We start from the raw sequence: 17,578 nt of genomic DNA, 5'->3' as shown, positions 1-17,578 counted from the left end.
TACTTCTAGGCATGGAAGGTGATGTTTCAGTCTCCCGACACGCAGCCTTGGTTCCTTCCTGCAGTGCAACATCAATGAAGCATTGACAAGGAGGGATCATGTTTCAAAAATCCAGACACGATGCGGCGATGCGGCGATACAGGTGCTAGGTTGATTTCACAACCACAAGCAGGTGCTGCATTGATTCTTCAGCAGCCAAGCAGGTACTGTGTTGGAGTTGGAGCGGGTGCCACAGACATCAGTGACACAGTGCTCGGGACTCATGCTGCAGTGATTTTTTAGTCTCAAAGCAGGTGCTGCATCGATCAAACTGGGGCTGAGAGTCGATGAGTGAATTCCTCACCAAGTTACACTTCCAAGGACCCAGGAACTGGATGTGGCACCACTTGGCAAGTCAGGGCTCTCAGCAGAAGAGCTCAGGCACTGGTAGGTAAAGTCTTTGATGGCCCTGAGACTTCTTAACAGGAAGCAAGCACGTACAGGCCCTGGGAGAACCTTGGAAGCAGGATATAGAAAGCAAAGTCCAGTCCTTTCACTCCCAGGACTGAAGCAGCAGGCAGAAGGCCAGCACAGTAATGCAGCAGGCAGAGTGGCAGTCCCTTCTACTGCATTCAACTCTTCTCGCTGGTAGAATGTCCTTGGTCCAGAAGCGTTCTGATTTTGGGGTGTCAGAGGTCCAATACTTATACCCCTTTCTGCCTTTGAAGTAGGCAAACTTCAAAGGAAAGTCTTTCTAGTGTACAAGACCCTGTCTTTCCCTGACCTCGCTCTAGACACACTACAGAAGGGTGGAGAAAGCTTTGTGTGAGGACAGGCAGAGCTCTATTCAGGTTTCAGTGACAACTCCTCCCACCACTCTAGCTCGGGAAGGCTCATCATCCTGGTGAAGGGCCATCAGGATATGCAAGGCACACCTCAACTCCCTTTGTGTGACTGTCAAGAGTGAATGCGCAAGAGCCCAACTGTCAATCAACCCAAACGTGTATTCTACAGACAGCCAGAGGCACAGAATGGTTAAGCAAGAAAATGCCCACTTTCTAAAAGTGGCATTTTCAAGCACGCAATTTAAAAAACAACTTCACCAAAAGATGCATTTTAAATTGTGAGTTCAGGCACCCCAAACTTCAAATCTCTATCTGCTCCCAATGGGAAATGACACTTAAAAAATATTTTAAGGCAATCCCCATGTTACCACATTGGAAAGATAGTCCTTGCAATAGCGAAAAACGAAATTAGCAGTAGTTCACTTTCAGGACATGTAACAAACAACAGTACATGTCCTACCTTTTGAATACACTGCACCTTGCCTTTGGGGCTGCCTTGGGCCTACCTTAGTGGTGACTTATATTTAGTAAAAGGGGAGGTTTGGGCCTGGCAAGTGCGTGCACAGGCCAGGTCGAAATGGCAGTTTCAAACTGCACTCACAGAGACTACAGTGGCAGGCCTGAGACATGTTTACAGGGCTACTAATGAGGGTGGCACAATTAGTGTTGCAGGCCCACCCGCAGCATTTGATTTACAGGCCTTGGGTACTCCTGATGCACTCTACTAGGGACATACTAGTAAATCAAATATGACAATCGTGGATACACCAATCACCAATGCAATTTAGACAGAGAGCATATGTAGTTTAGCACTGGTTAGCAATGGTAACATGATCTTGTCACTTAACCATAACTACATCTCTCTATATGATTCTCCTTTATGGCATATCATTGGCTCACTTAAGATGGTGGAGCGGGTGCTCCTTTAAATGAGGAGAGACGTCAAGAACTACTCGGTCCCTATTAGGTATTTCAACCAACATGGCGGAGACTGTTCCTCCATAGCCTGGAGTCCCTTCTTAGTGTTCTCCAAAATATGAGACACGGTTGGGAAAAGTCCCAAGTAAAAGCGCGATAAAAATACTTACTTAAACGTCATCTAAAAAGCGCTCGGTCAAATATTATACAACTTAACCAACATGGCGGGGACTGTTCGCCCATAGCAAAAAGTCCCTCCTTAGTGTTCTCCAAAAAGTGAGACACAGCTGGGGAGAGTCCTAAAAAAAGCGCGAGAAAATACCTATTTAAACGTCATCTAATAAGCGCACAGACGAGTGTCCTGTATCGTGCAATTGGCCGACCAAGGCTGCCGGCGGAACCCCATATGAAGATGACGACCGACTTTGTGACGGTAAGCAGAATTAAGTGACCACCATAGTCCGCATAACAGAGCCTTTTAAATGCCCCCTCATAACGGACAATATGTATTTTTGTTGTCCATCCCTAGGAATGCGAGTAAGCCTTTTCCCGTCCCGAGTACGTCCTAGTTGGTGGAATTCCCGTGAAAAAGCCTGACTTGATTCAACTAAGGTAATTACCTTTTTAAAGTTACTTAAGAACGTGGTTACGCCCAAGCGTCCAGCAAAGTCCGCACAACGGAGCCTTTTCAAATGCCCCCACGTAACGGACAATATGTAATTCTGTTGTCCGTCTTTAGGAATGCGAGCGAGCAGTTTCCCGTCCTGAATACGTCCCAGTTGGTGGAATCCCCGTGATAAAGCCCGACTTGATTCTTTTAAGGTAATCACCTCTTCAAAACTACTTAAGAATGTGGTTACGAATAGAGTTATCCCTAATATGCTCCGCTTTGTTATTTTCTTGCACGATTGTCCGATACCCTTAAAGGGTTTTGCAATCTCTAGCACAACTGTTTGATACCCTTAAAGGGTCGTGCAATCCCCCTCACAGTTGATATGTTACACCCTTTTTTATCGGCCCGCCATAACCTGTGACTATCCTACGTACTTTATAGGAGCCTTAACTACAAACAAACCAGGCTATAATTTTGAGGGGATTTTCCCTTTGTTTTGCAACCCTCCACCCGTGGATACATTACACTCTGTTCATTTGCCCTTGGGACCTCTCACAATCGGTTCATTGCTATAACATGAGACAATCCTACGTGGCTTGTAGGACCCTTAACTACAAACATACCCGGCCATGGTTTTGAGGGGATTTCCTTTGATATGAAAGGAAAAAGACCAACAACTTGTAAAGGCCATACATAATTGTAAAAAAGAACCCCTTTTTTGTTTCCCTGACTCACCAGCTACCGGAGCCTCTGACTCAAACGCTTTGACTTCACCAGCAGTACCGAAGCCACAACAGGACGGCTTTGAAGAGACGAGATAATATTCGACATTTTAACATCACAGAAGGTACCTCACTATTAGTTTGTTTCTCTATAGGGGGGCTTGATCGCCTCTTTAAATATTAAGAATAGAGATACAGTGACCTATCTCTTTTTAAATCTAGAGAATTCTACATTTCGGGTTACCTGACCTATGTTAACTATTTGGTGGAGCAACACGCCGCATAAGTCCGACCAAAGGAACCACAAGCCTAGATCAAATAGCTTGGTAAATTGATTTCTCCGGTCTATAAATGTTACACTAAGTATTAAAAAGAAATTTATGATTAACGATAATAATCGGTTATACCTCTCCATTAAGGTTACAATTGGAATCCATCTCCCTTTGCAGTCGTGAAAGTGGTCCTCAAATCGTACGCCATTTTAAACAAAATAAACAGGTAACACGAATAAAAGCGATACTGTCAATGTTACACTAGTTTAGAAGAACCTATGAGCAGTTGGGGCTAATTAGGACAATTGGGTCATGTCACCTTCCTTCTGCACCTTTTTTCTTTAAAAACACAAAATATGGAGTGGCCGAACTAAAGCCCTGGGGTCTTAGGTGGACGACAATGAGTGTGTGATTATTAAATGTGTGTCTAGTGTTGTGAAGTAGACTCTACTGTTCATTTAGCTTAGGCTATCAGTTTGCCTTCTTTGGATTCCACGGAATAGGGAATCTGATATGGGAGTGTCTCCAACTGGTCTGTTGCTGCACAGTGTCAAAAAATGTCAACCTTACATGTATTATATAGAGAAGGTCTATATATGTTTCCTCTTTTCTAAAAGCAAATAATATTATGTAAATGAAATGTTTATGTGTTTATATATTGAAATACGGGACTAAGACAAAGTTTTTTTATTTCCAGATTTTACTTCTCTCCCCCTGCCCAGCATACTACCCTGGCCCTGATGAAGGTGTGGCCATATTGGCTTTTCACCGAAACGCGCGTCGGCACGTTTTCCCAGGAATACGGCATTCTGTCCTAATTACATCAGGACCCGTATTAATACCATCTACCTGGATGAACTTCCCGATTTAGGCAACTTATTGAATATCTATTGTTGCCTATGCCAGGATTATATGAATGGATGAATGGTAGTTGAATGCTTAAACTATAGTTAGAGACAATCCCTGTATGAATGAGTGTGTAAGTTTGTCTGAAGTGTGGTCAGTACTGGGCAGTTCTTAATCTAAAAAGAATTTTTGCTATGTATTTTGCGATATATCATTTTGACTATCTAATCTGTATATGTCTGTCCTCTGAAAATTACTAATAATATATTTAAAAAGAAGAAAAATAAAAAGTATGTATTTTTCTAATATATCTTGTTTAATCTGTTTTCATTGACCTAGTGTTTGTCCTGTGCAGCGCCAGCCCTTGGGCTAATCACCCCCCTCTTATCACTTTTGGATCCTCTAACTAGGACCTCTATAAATATTAGGCAGGGTACCTTCTTTCATTTTCTATACAGTTGTTTTTTCCCCCCCTTGGCCTGCCTATATCATTAAGAAAACCCTTGGGAAGCCCCCTTCTTTTGTCTTGTTTCTCACAGCCCTGAGCTGTGGGGGTCTTATTTGGGTCTCCATGCTAAATGAACCAATAGAGACTGTGAATGAGAGATATATGTGAGATGGTATGAATGTGTACTTAACCGCTAGATACCTTTGACCTTTCCTGAGATTTAGTTCGGCCTGGAACAAACCAGGCGTCCAAAATATTTGAATATTGCTAAATTCCATCTAAATCAGTACCAATGGATACTATAAAAACATTTGGATTTACTGACGATGATTTCGCCAAGATGCTTGGCCTCCCTACTGACGGTAATCAAGACTTTACTGTACCTAGAGGGCTAAACGGAGATTGGAACAAGTTACTTAATCTCCGTAAGAAATCTAAAAGAACAGAACTTCATGCGAAATTTATGCTTGATTACCTACGAGCTGGCACGATCCCTATCGGACTTAGAGTCCGCAACATCCCAGGGATGTTTATAGAAATCAGACAGTTCCTGGAGCGATGGGCTCTCATCTCGAACCGTTGCTCCAGGGACTGGATGATGTTGATTGTGGAAACGGCTCGCACCGTGATTGACATCCTGAACAAAGAAATTTGCGAGCTAGAGGACAAATTGAAAGAAGGGGATGCAGTAGAGGAAGGAAAAAGAAAACTAGAAGAGATCCAATTTGAGTTGGAATCTTTCTCCGACTACCTACTTAAAAGGAAAACAGAAAAATTGAGAAAGGACATCCGAATGTTCAATCAGGAAAGGGCATACCCCTATTTAGGGAAGGACTTTTATACCACCCAAGAAGAAAGTGCGCCTCGCGGTCAGGCACCCAGATGGGGCCAAGGGAGAAAGGTCACAACTTTCTCAGATACCACTGACTCTGAGGGGGATGCCCCCGATGAGTATGACCCTAGCTTTGACACAGATTATGATCAAGGTCACAGTTCAAACCGTGGTCATAACCCAAATAGAGGAAATAGGAATGGAGGGTTTGAGCGCAACCATCAACAGAACCGTTTTTTAGGGAATCGCCGGGGCAATTCCCGACCCCCGTCGAGAACACCGCAGACGAGGAACTACCATCAGGGTCGGGGTCAACCGCAAATGTATGTGCAGACCCGCCATCATCAATACTGGCGAACATAAGGGGGCTCCCTGTGTTCAATCTTTCCAGTGAGAATATAGACCCTGCAGCCATTAAACTTTTATCAAGAGGGCTGTCCTTTGTACCATCCGCTAATTTCAGTAAATTTGAACTGAATAGAGACCTACAGCTTTTCTTCAGGAAGGTTCGACTTCAGAAATTTTTCCAAGAGGCACCACCCACTGATAATGACCATAATAAATCAGGATGCAAACCACCGTCTTCGTTTACTCCCACCTTAGAAATGGTGGGCCCTGAGGTCAACATCTTTGAAAAAACAGTTATGAAAAAAATAAACAAAATGACCAAGTACGTACCCATACCTAAGGCCAACATGCCCACCATAAAGAACAGAGCCCTCAAAGAACTTGAAACAAATCGAAATATCACAATAAAACCGTGTGATAAAGGGGGAGGAATCACAATACTTGATACGTCTGACTACAAAAAAAGAATGACTGATCTATTGTCTTCTTCAGGCCATTATGTACGGATCACCCGGAATCCTGAGAACGCCTTAAAAAAGCGTATATTAAAAATGGTCCAGAAAGCTGTATCACAGAACCAAATCTGTGAAGATGAAGCAGAGTTTCTAACTCCTAGCAACACTAAAATGCCCATAATTTATGGGCTTCCCAAGACCTACAAGTCCAGCTTGGATCCACCCCTACGACCAATTGTTTCGACGATTGGCTCGGCCACCGAGCCGTTGTCCAAATATATTGATAAATTCCTAAATCCAATGGTGATCGAGCTAAAATCCTATGTGCGTGATACAGGACACTTTATTCAGCAGGTGGAGGGCACTCAATTTCTTGAGAACTCTGAAGTCATGGTCACACTAGATGTGGAAGCATTGTATTCTAACATCCCCCAAAAAGGAGCATATGATGCGATTGAAACTGTCATCTCCAGAAACACCGAGATCACTAACAAGGAATTCATCTTGGAATGTCTGAAGATAGTTCTATTCGAGAACTATTTTGAATTCGACAACACCATGTACAGGCAGGCCTCTGGAGTAAGTATGGGAGCAAGTTGCGCCCCAAGTATTGCCTGTTTGTACATGGGTGAGTTTGAAAGAACAAACATCTTCAATGAATTGGCCCCCTTCTACGAAAACGTCAAAAGCTGGAAACGGTTTATTGACGATATTTTCTTTATTTGGAAGGGGGCTGAGGAACAACTGCACGAATTCATTGGGTGGCTCAATGCGGCGGACGCCAACTTGAGATTTACCAGCCACCTAAGTACAACCAAAATAGAATTCCTAGACATTTGGATCGAGCACCAGGATAACATTATCAAAGTTTCTCTATATACCAAACCTACGGCACGCAACACTCTACTACAATATGCCAGTTATCACCCGCGGAGTCAAAGGGATAGTATCCCCTACAGTCAGTTCCTTCGCATTAGAAGGAACTGCACATATCTGGATGACTTCCTGATCCAGGCTGACATTCTTCAGGAGAAACTCCGTATCCGAGGATACCCACCCAGACTCATCAAGGAGTCGTTTAAACGGGCGAGATACACCAACCGGGAGGCTATGTTTGTGGAAAGAGAGCCGGAGAAACTAAAGCAACTTGTATGCGTGACCCGTCACTCTGAGATGAACCATAAAATAAGACAAGCTATTAACTCCAGCTGGCAAATCCTGAATCTGGAACACGAAAAAACACATTTAAACCGCCCCATTTTTGCGTTTAAAAAGAACGCCAACCTTAAAAACCACCTTGTTCGGGGTAAATTTCAGGAGACATCTGGAAATAATCAGACAGCCATCACCGGATTGGAACCAATATATGGCAACCATAGATGTGGGACATGTCACATCTGCCCACAGGCAATTACTGGAGAGACTGTCACTACAAATACCCGTACAGTGTCTGTACGACGCAATGCCAATATGACTAATTGCCGTACAAGCAATATCATTTATTTGATATTGTGCCCGTGCAATCTCCCTTATGTTGGAGAAACTGGCAGAGAATGCAGGGCAAGAATTGGAGAACATAAGTCCAATATCAGGAACCAAAAACAAGCAGCTCCATTGGTAGCCCACTGGGCGGAGAAAAACCACACAGAGCTAGAGCTTCGGTGGTTTATCTTAGAAAAAATAAAAACCTGCCCAGGAACCAACACCACAAACCTCCGAAAAAAACGGGAGGTATTTTGGATCTTTTTTCTAAATGCGGTGGAAAAAGGGCTTAACGAAGAATGTCCTTGGCACCAAGCAATTTTGTAAAAATATGCTGGAGAACTGTTGTTCAATATATATGGAATACAGTATAGTCCGACTGAATACAATAACCTGTGGGAATATAAGGAAATGAACTGTGATACAGCTTGCGCATATTAGACCACTTATACTCGGATGTGAGTACTAGAATATGTCTAGTCTTGAGCGCGATCAACTTCTTTATTTTATCCCACTCGATACTGGGCTAAAGTGACATAACATGATCTTGTCACTTAACCATAACTACATCTCTCTATATGATTCTCCTTTATGGCATATCATTGGCTCACTTAAGATGGTGGAGCGGGTGCTCCTTTAAATGAGGAGAGACGTCAAGAACTACTCGGTCCCTATTAGGTATTTCAACCAACATGGCGGAGACTGTTCCTCCATAGCCTGGAGTCCCTTCTTAGTGTTCTCCAAAATATGAGACACGGTTGGGAAAAGTCCCAAGTAAAAGCGCGATAAAAATACTTACTTAAACGTCATCTAAAAAGCGCTCGGTCAAATATTATACAACTTAACCAACATGGCGGGGACTGTTCGCCCATAGCAAAAAGTCCCTCCTTAGTGTTCTCCAAAAAGTGAGACACAGCTGGGGAGAGTCCTAAAAAAAGCGCGAGAAAATACCTATTTAAACGTCATCTAATAAGCGCACAGACGAGTGTCCTGTATCGTGCAATTGGCTGACCAAGGCTGCCGGCGGAACCCCATATGAAGATGACGACCGACTTTGTGACGGTAAGCAGAATTAAGTGACCACCATAGTCCGCATAACGGAGCCTTTTAAATGCCCCCTCATAACGGACAATATGTATTTTTGTTGTCCATCCCTAGGAATGCGAGTAAGCCTTTTCCCGTCCCGAGTACGTCCTAGTTGGTGGAATTCCCGTGAAAAAGCCTGACTTGATTCAACTAAGGTAATTACCTTTTTAAAGTTACTTAAGAACGTGGTTACGCCCAAGCGTCCAGCAAAGTCCGCACAACGGAGCCTTTTCAAATGCCCCCACGTAACGGACAATATGTAATTCTGTTGTCCGTCTTTAGGAATGCGAGCGAGCAGTTTCCCGTCCTGAATACGTCCCAGTTGGTGGAATCCCCGTGATAAAGCCCGACTTGATTCTTTTAAGGTAATCGCCTCTTCAAAACTACTTAAGAATGTGGTTACGAATAGAGTTATCCCTAATATGCTCCGCTTTGTTATTTTCTTGCACGATTGTCCGATACCCTTAAAGGGTTTTGCAATCTCTAGCACAACTGTTTGATACCCTTAAAGGGTCGTGCAATCCCCCTCACAGTTGATATGTTACACCCTTTTTTATCGGCCCGCCATAACCTGTGACTATCCTTTTTTTTTTTTTTATAAAATTTTTATTGTTAGCAGGCTGAAGAGGAGAACCAAAAATACAAAAAGAATGGTGATAGCAATACTTAAAACACAATACATATATATAATGATATAACAATTTCATGTTAGCAATCTCCAAGATATAATAGCAGCTGTCAAATAATACAGTTTTTCAAAGATATAACATCAGCTTTCTATAAAAGTGCCCCAATTTTTTCCATAATTTTTCATTGCTTTTGCACCCCTAATATTTGCTAAAGCAAACTCCATTGAGTGTATTTCGGTTACCAGTGTCCACCAGTCCCAAATTTTTGGTGTTTCTGAGCTGATCCAAGCTCTTGCCACCGTTAGTTTAGCACAGGACATTAGTATTGTGATCAAGGCGGCATGTGGAAGTGGATCTGTATATATGTCTAATAGAACTGACGCTGCTGTTAGAACTGGTATCTGTATCTGCTTCATATGCAAAAAATTTTCAACTTCGCACCAAAAAGATTTCAGATTCGGGCATGAGAACAGCATATGTGTCAGGTCTGCCGCCTCCATATAGCATTTAGGGCACTTCGTGCGGTCACTATAAATGTTGTTATGGGACCATTTAGAGATTTTTTCGGGGGTATAATATAACATGCATGTTGTTCTAAATTGTTGAAGTCTTAAGCTAGATGATCTTGCTCGTTTGTTAATATTCATTAAAGAGTTTGTTATCTGTGTGGAGGTTATATTTAATACCAATATTCTGCTCCATTTGTCAGCCAGTATGCTGCAATCGTTAGGTTTAACCTGTGACTATCCTACGTACTTTATAGGAGCCTTAACTACAAACAAACCAGGCTATAATTTTGAGGGGATTTTCCCTTTGTTTTGCAACCCTCCACCCGTGGATACATTACACTCTGTTCATTTGCCCTTGGGACCTCTCACAATCGGTTCATTGCTATAACATGAGACAATCCTACGTGGCTTGTAGGACCCTTAACTACAAACATACCCGGCCATGGTTTTGAGGGGATTTCCTTTGATATGAAAGGAAAAAGACCAACAACTTGTAAAGGCCATACATAATTGTAAAAAAGAACCCCTTTTTTGTTTCCCTGACTCACCAGCTACCGGAGCCTCTGACTCAAACGCTTTGACTTCACCAGCGGTACCGAAGCCACAACAGGACGGCTTTGAAGAGACGAGATAATATTCGACATTTTAACATCACAGAAGGTACCTCACTATTAGTTTGTTTCTCTATAGGGGGGCTTGATCGCCTCTTTAAATATTAAGAATAGAGATACAGTTACCTATCTCTTTTTAAATCTAGAGAATTCTACATTTCGGGTTACCTGACCTATGTTAACTATTTGGTGGAGCAACATGCCGCATAAGTCCGACCAAAGGAACCACAAGCCTAGATCAAATAGCTTGGTAAATTGATTTCTCCGGTCTATAAATGTTACACTAAGTATTAAAAAGAAATGTATGATTAACGATAATAATCGGTTATACCTCTCCATTAAGGTTACAATTGGAATCCATCTCCCTTTGCAGTCGTGAAAGTGGTCCTCAAATCGTACTCCATTTTAAACAAAATAAACAGGTAACACGAATAAAAGCGATACTGTCAATGTTACACTAGTTTAGAAGAACCTATGAGCAGTTGGGGCTAATTAAGACAATTGGGTCATGTCACCTTCCTTCTGCACCTTTTTTCTTTAAAAACACAAAATATGGAGTGGCCGAACTAAAGCCCTGGGGTCTTAGGTGGACGACAATGAGTGTGTGATTATTAAATGTGTGTCTAGTGTTGTGAAGTAGACTCTACTGTTCATTTAGCTTAGGCTATCAGTTTGCCTTCTTTAGATTCCACGGAATAGGGAATCTGATATGGGAGTGTCTCCAACTGGTCTGTTGCTGCACAGTGTCAAAAAATGTCAACCTTACATGTATTATATAGAGAAGGTCTATATATGTTTCCTCTTTTCTAAAAGCAAATAATATTATGTAAATGAAATGTTTATGTGTTTATATATTGGAAATACGGGACTAAGACAAAGTTTTTTTATTTCCAGATTTTACTTCTCTCCCCCTGCCCAGCATACTACCCTGGCCCTGATGAAGGTGTGGCCATATTGGCTTTTCACCGAAACGCGCGTCGGCACGTTTTCCCAGGAATACGGCATTCTGTCCTAATTACATCAGGACCCGTATTAATACCATCTACCTGGATGAACTTCCCGATTTAGGCAACTTATTGAATATCTATTGTTGCCTATGCCAGGATTATATGAATGGATGAATGGTAGTTGAATGCTTAAACTATAGTTAGAGACAATCCCTGTATGAATGAGTGTGTAAGTTTGTCTGAAGTGTGGTCAGTACTGGGCAGTTCTTAATCTAAAAAGAATTTTTGCTATGTATTTTGCGATATATCATTTTGACTATCTAATCTGTATATGTCTGTCCTCTGAAAATTACTAATAATATATTTAAAAAGAAGAAAAATAAAAAGTATGTATTTTTCTAATATATCTTGTTTAATCTGTTTTCATTGACCTAGTGTTTGTCCTGTGCAGCGCCAGCCCTTGGGCTAATCACCCCCCTCTTATCACTTTTGGATCCTCTAACTAGGACCTCTATAAATATTAGGCAGGGTACCTTCTTTCATTTTCTATACAGTTGTTTTTTCCCCCCCTTGGCCTGCCTATATCATTAAGAAAACCCTTGGGAAGCCCCCTTCTTTTGTCTTGTTTCTCACAGCCCTGAGCTGTGGGGGTCTTATTTGGGTCTCCATGCTAAATGAACCAATAGAGACTGTGAATGAGAGATATATGTGAGATGGTATGAATGTGTACTTAACCGCTAGATACCTTTGACCTTTCCTGAGATTTAGTTCGGCCTGGAACAAACCAGGCGTCCAAAATATTTGAATATTGCTAAATTCCATCTAAATCAGTACCAATGGATACTATAAAAACATTTGGATTTACTGACGATGATTTCGCCAAGATGCTTGGCCTCCCTACTGACGGTAATCAAGACTTTACTGTACCTAGAGGGCTAAACGGAGATTGGAACAAGTTACTTAATCTCCGTAAGAAATCTAAAAGAACAGAACTTCATGCGAAATTTATGCTTGATTACCTACGAGCTGGCACGATCCCTATCGGACTTAGAGTCCGCAACATCCCAGGGATGTTTATAGAAATCAGACAGTTCCTGGAGCGATGGGCTCTCATCTCGAACCGTTGCTCCAGGGACTGGATGATGTTGATTGTGGAAACGGCTCGCACCGTGATTGACATCCTGAACAAAGAAATTTGCGAGCTAGAGGACAAATTGAAAGAAGGGGATGCAGTAGAGGAAGGAAAAAGAAAACTAGAAGAGATCCAATTTGAGTTGGAATCTTTCTCCGACTACCTACTTAAAAGGAAAACAGAAAAATTGAGAAAGGACATCCGAATGTTCAATCAGGAAAGGGCATACCCCTATTTAGGGAAGGACTTTTATACCACCCAAGAAGAAAGTGCGCCTCGCGGTCAGGCACCCAGATGGGGCCAAGGGAGAAAGGTCACAACTTTCTCAGATACCACTGACTCTGAGGGGGATGCCCCCGATGAGTATGACCCTAGCTTTGACACAGATTATGATCAAGGTCACAGTTCAAACCGTGGTCATAACCCAAATAGAGGAAATAGGAATGGAGGGTTTGAGCGCAACCATCAACAGAACCGTTTTTTAGGGAATCGCCGGGGCAATTCCCGACCCCCGTCGAGAACACCGCAGACGAGGAACTACCATCAGGGTCGGGGTCAACCGCAAATGTATGTGCAGACCCGCCATCATCAATACTGGCGAACATAAGGGGGCTCCCTGTGTTCAATCTTTCCAGTGAGAATATAGACCCTGCAGCCATTAAACTTTTATCAAGAGGGCTGTCCTTTGTACCATCCGCTAATTTCAGTAAATTTGAACTGAATAGAGACCTACAGCTTTTCTTCAGGAAGGTTCGACTTCAGAAATTTTTCCAAGAGGCACCACCCACTGATAATGACCATAATAAATCAGGATGCAAACCACCGTCTTCGTTTACTCCCACCTTAGAAATGGTGGGCCCTGAGGTCAACATCTTTGAAAAAACAGTTATGAAAAAAATAAACAAAATGACCAAGTACGTACCCATACCTAAGGCCAACATGCCCACCATAAAGAACAGAGCCCTCAAAGAACTTGAAACAAATCGAAATATCACAATAAAACCGTGTGATAAAGGGGGAGGAATCACAATACTTGATACGTCTGACTACAAAAAAAGAATGACTGATCTATTGTCTTCTTCAGGCCATTATGTACGGATCACCCGGAATCCTGAGAACGCCTTAAAAAAGCGTATATTAAAAATGGTCCAGAAAGCTGTATCACAGAACCAAATCTGTGAAGATGAAGCAGAGTTTCTAACTCCTAGCAACACTAAAATGCCCATAATTTATGGGCTTCCCAAGACCTACAAGTCCAGCTTGGATCCACCCCTACGACCAATTGTTTCGACGATTGGCTCGGCCACCGAGCCGTTGTCCAAATATATTGATAAATTCCTAAATCCAATGGTGATCGAGCTAAAATCCTATGTGCGTGATACAGGACACTTTATTCAGCAGGTGGAGGGCACTCAATTTCTTGAGAACTCTGAAGTCATGGTCACACTAGATGTGGAAGCATTGTATTCTAACATCCCCCAAAAAGGAGCATATGATGCGATTGAAACTGTCATCTCCAGAAACACCGAGATCACTAACAAGGAATTCATCTTGGAATGTCTGAAGATAGTTCTATTCGAGAACTATTTTGAATTCGACAACACCATGTACAGGCAGGCCTCTGGAGTAAGTATGGGAGCAAGTTGCGCCCCAAGTATTGCCTGTTTGTACATGGGTGAGTTTGAAAGAACAAACATCTTCAATGAATTGGCCCCCTTCTACGAAAACGTCAAAAGCTGGAAACGGTTTATTGACGATATTTTCTTTATTTGGAAGGGGGCTGAGGAACAACTGCACGAATTCATTGAGTGGCTCAATGCGGCGGACGCCAACTTGAGATTTACCAGCCACCTAAGTACAACCAAAATAGAATTCCTAGACATTTGGATCGAGCACCAGGATAACATTATCAAAGTTTCTCTATATACCAAACCTACGGCACGCAACACTCTACTACAATATGCCAGTTATCACCCGCGGAGTCAAAGGGATAGTATCCCCTACAGTCAGTTCCTTCGCATTAGAAGGAACTGCACATATCTGGATGACTTCCTGATCCAGGCTGACATTCTTCAGGAGAAACTCCGTATCCGAGGATACCCACCCAGACTCATCAAGGAGTCGTTTAAACGGGCGAGATACACCAACCGGGAGGCTATGTTTGTGGAAAGAGAGCCGGAGAAACTAAAGCAACTTGTATGCGTGACCCGTCACTCTGAGATGAACCATAAAATAAGACAAGCTATTAACTCCAGCTGGCAAATCCTGAATCTGGAACACGAAAAAACACATTTAAACCGCCCCATTTTTGCGTTTAAAAAGAACGCCAACCTTAAAAACCACCTTGTTCGGGGTAAATTTCAGGAGACATCTGGAAATAATCAGACAGCCATCACCGGATTGGAACCAATATATGGCAACCATAGATGTGGGACATGTCACATCTGCCCACAGGCAATTACTGGAGAGACTGTCACTACAAATACCCGTACAGTGTCTGTACGACGCAATGCCAATATGACTAATTGCCGTACAAGCAATATCATTTATTTGATATTGTGCCCGTGCAATCTCCCTTATGTTGGAGAAACTGGCAGAGAATGCAGGGCAAGAATTGGAGAACATAAGTCCAATATCAGGAACCAAAAACAAGCAGCTCCATTGGTAGCCCACTGGGCGGAGAAAAACCACACAGAGCTAGAGCTTCGGTGGTTTATCTTAGAAAAAATAAAAACCTGCCCAGGAACCAACACCACAAACCTCCGAAAAAAACGGGAGGTATTTTGGATCTTTTTTCTAAATGCGGTGGAAAAAGGGCTTAACGAAGAATGTCCTTGGCACCAAGCAATTTTGTAAAAATATGCTGGAGAACTGTTGTTCAATATATATGGAATACAGTATAGTCCGACTGAATACAATAACCTGTGGGAATATAAGGAAATGAACTGTGATACAGCTTGCGCATATTAGACCACTTATACTCGGATGTGAGTACTAGAATATGTCTAGTCTTGAGCGCGATCAACTTCTTTATTTTATCCCACTCGATACTGGGCTAAAGTGACATAACATGATCTTGTCACTTAACCATAACTACATCTCTCTATATGATTCTCCTTTATGGCATATCATTGGCTCACTTAAGATGGTGGAGCGGGTGCTCCTTTAAATGAGGAGAGACGTCAAGAACTACTCGGTCCCTATTAGGTATTTCAACCAACATGGCGGAGACTGTTCCTCCATAGCCTGGAGTCCCTTCTTAGTGTTCTCCAAAATATGAGACACGGTTGGGAAAAGTCCCAAGTAAAAGCGCGATAAAAATACTTACTTAAACGTCATCTAAAAAGCGCTCGGTCAAATATTATACAACTTAACCAACATGGCGGGGACTGTTCGCCCATAGCAAAAAGTCCCTCCTTAGTGTTCTCCAAAAAGTGAGACACAGCTGGGGAGAGTCCTAAAAAAAGCGCGAGAAAATACCTATTTAAACGTCATCTAATAAGCGCACAGACGAGTGTCCTGTATCGTGCAATTGGCTGACCAAGGCTGCCGGCGGAACCCCATATGAAGATGACGACCGACTTTGTGACGGTAAGCAGAATTAAGTGACCACCATAGTCCGCATAACGGAGCCTTTTAAATGCCCCCTCATAACGGACAATATGTATTTTTGTTGTCCATCCCTAGGAATGCGAGTAAGCCTTTTCCCGTCCCGAGTACGTCCTAGTTGGTGGAATTCCCGTGAAAAAGCCTGACTTGATTCAACTAAGGTAATTACCTTTTTAAAGTTACTTAAGAACGTGGTTACGCCCAAGCGTCCAGCAAAGTCCGCACAACGGAGCCTTTTCAAATGCCCCCACGTAACGGACAATATGTAATTCTGTTGTCCGTCTTTAGGAATGCGAGCGAGCAGTTTCCCGTCCTGAATACGTCCCAGTTGGTGGAATCCCCGTGATAAAGCCCGACTTGATTCTTTTAAGGTAATCGCCTCTTCAAAACTACTTAAGAATGTGGTTACGAATAGAGTTATCCCTAATATGCTCCGCTTTGTTATTTTCTTGCACGATTGTCCGATACCCTTAAAGGGTTTTGCAATCTCTAGCACAACTGTTTGATACCCTTAAAGGGTCGTGCAATCCCCCTCACAGTTGATATGTTACACCCTTTTTTATCGGCCCGCCATAACCTGTGACTATCCTTTTTTTTTTTTTTATAAAATTTTTATTGTTAGCAGGCTGAAGAGGAGAACCAAAAATACAAAAAGAATGGTGATAGCAATACTTAAAACACAATACATATATATAATGATATAACAATTTCATGTTAGCAATCTCCAAGATATAATAGCAGCTGTCAAATAATACAGTTTTTCAAAGATATAACATCAGCTTTCTATAAAAGTGCCCCAATTTTTTCCATAATTTTTCATTGCTTTTGCACCCCTAATATTTGCTAAAGCAAACTCCATTGAGTGTATTTCGGTTACCAGTGTCCACCAGTCCCAAATTTTTGGTGTTTCTGAGCTGATCCAAGCTCTTGCCACCGTTAGTTTAGCACAGGACATTAGTATTGTGATCAAGGCGGCATGTGGAAGTGGATCTGTATATATGTCTAATAGAACTGACGCTGCTGTTAGAACTGGTATCTGTATCTGCTTCATATGCAAAAAATTTTCAACTTCGCACCAAAAAGATTTCAGATTCGGGCATGAGAACAGCATATGTGTCAGGTCTGCCGCCTCCATATAGCATTTAGGGCACTTCGTGCGGTCACTATAAATGTTGTTATGGGACCATTTAGAGATTTTTTCGGGGGTATAATATAACATGCATGTTGTTCTAAATTGTTGAAGTCTTAAGCTAGATGATCTTGCTCGTTTGTTAATATTCATTAAAGAGTTTGTT

The sequence above is a fragment of the Lissotriton vulgaris genome, chromosome 8 (genome assembly GCF_964263255.1).
Source record: "Lissotriton vulgaris chromosome 8, aLisVul1.2, whole genome shotgun sequence".
Taxonomy (NCBI): Eukaryota; Metazoa; Chordata; class Amphibia; order Caudata; family Salamandridae; genus Lissotriton; species Lissotriton vulgaris.
This window is presented reverse-complemented; position numbering follows the sequence as displayed.